This window comes from Parus major, chromosome 10 (genome assembly GCF_001522545.3).
Source record: "Parus major isolate Abel chromosome 10, Parus_major1.1, whole genome shotgun sequence".
NCBI lineage: Eukaryota > Metazoa > Chordata > Aves > Passeriformes > Paridae > Parus > Parus major.
This window is the reverse complement of record NC_031779.1, coordinates 12,453,920-12,457,629: the sequence shown is the minus strand read 5'-3', so window position 1 is coordinate 12,457,629 and position 3,710 is coordinate 12,453,920. Positions and strand designations below refer to the sequence as shown.

The window sequence follows — 3,710 nt, the reverse complement described above, 5'->3', positions numbered from 1 at the left end:
AAAAGAAAAAACCCCATATATTTATTTCATTTCATCCTTGTTTATTACTATTTTCTTTTTCTTTCTGTTTTCATCTTCATTTTTTAATTTTCTTTTTTTGCTTTTTTCCCCCCCATTCATTTTTCCTTTTTGGCTCACTGCCTTCCCGAGAACGCTTATTTCCTCGGGGTTTGTCATTTGGTTTTTGTGTTTTGTTTTGCTTTGGTTTTTTTTCCCCCTTGTATCACCCTGGAAGTGAAACACATTTTAGGCCTCAGCCTTAAGGAAACCCGAATCATAGCAGTGCAGGTGGCCTGAAAGTCTGCACCTGGCCGGATCCCTTGGACGTGCCTCCACCCCCGGCCCCCGGACGGGCAGCACCTCGCCCCGCCAAGCGAGAAAGGTCCGGGCCTGTCCCCGCCTGGGTCCCGGCCCCGACGGCCGGAGAGAAAAGAGGAGCCGGGGGTGAGACGCCGCCGCTTTGCCTTTTCGGCGCCGGGGCTTGCTCAGAGGCAGCTTTTAATTACTAAACAAAGCGACGCGTTTACTTCACGCCCGTCGGGAGCTGCCGCTTCTTTGCCAAGCCCCGAAAGTAAGGGGAAAAGAAAAAAAAAAGAATTTTTTTAAAAAAAATAAATAAAACCAACCCCAAAAAACATTTAGGAGAAGATGCAGCTCGAGGCTGCGAGGCGTGGGGGGTTACTCCAGGTTGGCTAAAAATAACTTCTCCTAATTAAAGAAAAGTGACGTCAGACGTGCAGGACGTAGAAGAGGGGAAGGCAGCGGACTCGTTCCTGGGCGATCACGTTAAATAATTCAGGGGCGGCCTGGTGACCGGGCTCTTCCGAGGTGCGGCCAGCGGAGCCGCCCGCCTCGCCTGGGGTCACCCGAGGAGGGAGCGGGCAGCGGGGCCGTCCTGCCCGCGGCTGGGGTGGAAGGTCCGCAGGACCGGCACCGGTGCAGCACCATGGCCAGAGCCACTCCGGCACCGCCGTCCTTCCCCGTCCCGTCGGGCCGCCCGCCGCCGTGGTTTGGTTTCTCTCGGGCAGATGAAGGAGAGTCCCGCGGCCCCCGCGGTCTGCCCAGGGGAGCAGGAACCGAGCTGGCTCCGGGAGATGCCACCGGAGCTCCGGAGCCAGGGCAGCCCCGCCGATCCCTCTCCAGGCTTCTCGCTGGTGCTTTGCGCTGTGCCAAGGAGCCATTTTGTATGCATCCTGCTAAAATTGCTCCAAAAAGAAAGCCCAAACAACTCCTAACCTCCTTCCACCCCCCAAAAAAAACCAAAATAACAAATTTTTTTTGAAAAAAAATTCCACAATACCCAAAACCTAAAAACAAACAAAAATACCCCAAGAGCAAGGGGCTCTGCCTGTACAGAAAGGGTCAAGGCGAGAGCTCGGAACAGTGCAACGCATTGCCGAAAAGCAGCAGGGAAGAAAAATAATATTGTATATATATCTGCCAAGAAAATTACCTCCTTGGACCGTCAGAGAGAGGGGATCCCGTCTCCAGCCCCAGCGAGGTGCGGTGGTTTACCCGCAGCATCCTCTCCTGAGCGACACGGCGGCCCGGGTGCTCGGCACGGCGGGCGGGAGACCTCGCAAGGCGGCAGCCAGGCAGAGCTGCGGCTTAGCGGGGCTGGCTCTGCCCGTCTGGACCCCCGCGCCGCTGCCGCAGGGACAACGGGGCTGGAGCGGGGCCGCATCGCCGCCGAAACGGCCCCGGGAGCGGGGAGGGCGGTCGGCGGAGCCCCAAGCTTCTCCCCGCCACCGGGGCCCCGCGGTGAGTAACCGGGCCTCCCCCGTGGGGGTAAAGCGAGGCCGGTCCCTGGGTCAGGAGAGCCCCTCGTGCCCGCTCGGTGCCACCGTCCCAGCACCCTCGGGCTGCCCTCCGAGGCAGCGGGGCGGACGGGCGACTTCCTCAGCCCCAGCCGCCAGCATTCCAGCAGCGATCACCCTAACAGCGAAACCGATAAATTAGGAGAAAAAGGCCGTAAAATTAAGGAGATCCCATTCATGGCAATTTCCCCCGCCCTGTCTCCAGGATAGATTAAAATAAACGCCGGCCAAATCCCCTCCCGAGCGGCTCCGGGCCGCGGGGAAGACATCGAGGGGCTGGGGAAGGAGAAAATATTTCTTCCCACCTTCTCCAGCCCCCTCGGGGAGGCCAGAGCACCCCTGGGCCCGTTTCTCGTTAGGCAGGAGGCGAGAGGGAACCGGCAGTTCCCGGGAGCCAAGCAGGGGTGGCCGGGCTCGCCTGGGCGCCGGGAGCAGCGCCGGCTGGCAAAGGGCTGGCAGCCCTCGTCCTTTAGCTTTTAGCCTGATAGATCTCGTAGATTTTATTTATTTAATTTTAATTTATTTTTTTTAAGGGATGGCGAGGAGGGGGAGGGCGAAGAGAGGGTGAAATAAATAATCCGAGCGGAGCTCGCCGGGAGCCGGAGGCGGCGGGACCGGCAGGCAGCGCTCTGCTGCGGCTGCTCCCGCCGAGATCGCTTCATTTCGCGGATCCCTCGTTTTGTAGCAGGTCACATTTTACCCTCGTCTGGGATTTAAAGAAAGGCGATGTTCAGAAGCGGCAAGGGATTACAATTTAATTTTTTTTAATTTATTTTTTATTTTTAGTGAGGAGCAGGTCAGTTAAGCACTCCAGATAATCATATTTACCTCCTGGCATTCTAGTCTGATTATTGTTGCTGTTATTATTTGTATGTGCCGGATTCGCCGCTACACGCACATCGCGTTAAGAATCTCTGCAGGAAAAAGCAGAACCTGGAGGGGAAATAATTAAAACTGTGGGGAAACGGGGAGCAGAGAGGATCTGTAGGGGGTCGCGGGTGCGTCCCTGAGGCACGTCTCGGGACGGGCGGGCTCCGCGTGTTGGCTGCGGAGAAGGGGTGTTTCGGCAGCCCCCAGGTGCGGAGGCCGGACGGGAAGGGCATTGCTGGGGGAGGAGAAGGTGTGAGAGAGGCACTCTGTATGGGGGTGCATGGCAAAGAGAGGGAAAAATGGGAGAAGGAGTCGGGAATACGAAAAGAAAATGGATGGAAAGGAAAGAGGGGAGAAAGGAAAGGCCAGGGAAAGGGAGAGAGTGAAGGGGAGAGGGGACGGGGAGAGGAAAAAGGAAGAGAGAGGAAAGAGAAAGAGGCGAAAAGGAGAGAGAGGAGTGCCGAGGAGAGGGGAAGGGAGGTTAGTTGCTGGTGCAGGGCTGTGCAGGGGTGCTGTCCGCCTCTCCCCCAGCCCAGCGGAGGTGCTGCCGGGGCACGTCGGGGCGGGAGGAAGCGGAGAGGAGGTAGGAGAGTTGAGCGACCCGCGGCGCAGTCCTCGCCACAGGCCGGGGCAGGTCGAGAGGAGGCGGCCGGTAGCGGGGTGCGGCGGAGGGGCCGGTGCCGGCCGGTGCCGAGCCCAGCAGTCCCATCCCGTCCCGTCCCGTCCCGTCCCGTCCCGTCCCGTCTCGTCCCGTCCCATCCCACCCCGGCCCGGCCCGCTGCAAAGCCCATCCCGGGCTGGAAAGCGCGGGAAAGGGGGCGCTGATTTAAATGAGGGCCCGGGGATTGGCTGGGCACGGCGTGACGTCACTTCCCAAAGGGGGCGATTACCATGCGAGGGGAGTAGAAGTTGGGCAGCGGGGCGGGAGCGCGAGTGCCGCTCGCCGGGCCGGGCCGGCGGGCTGGGCACCGAGCGCCTCGCATCGGCCCCGCAGCCCAGCCCAGCCCAGCCCTGCGCCCCCGG

General features: G+C 59.5%; 1 long non-coding RNA gene across 3 annotated transcripts in view; it reads left to right on the top strand.

Moving 5' to 3' along the window:
* The window catches only part of LOC107209492, a 40,320-nt gene that overhangs the window by 909 nt on the left and 35,701 nt on the right, over positions 1-3,710 (top strand). The window lies entirely within an intron of this gene.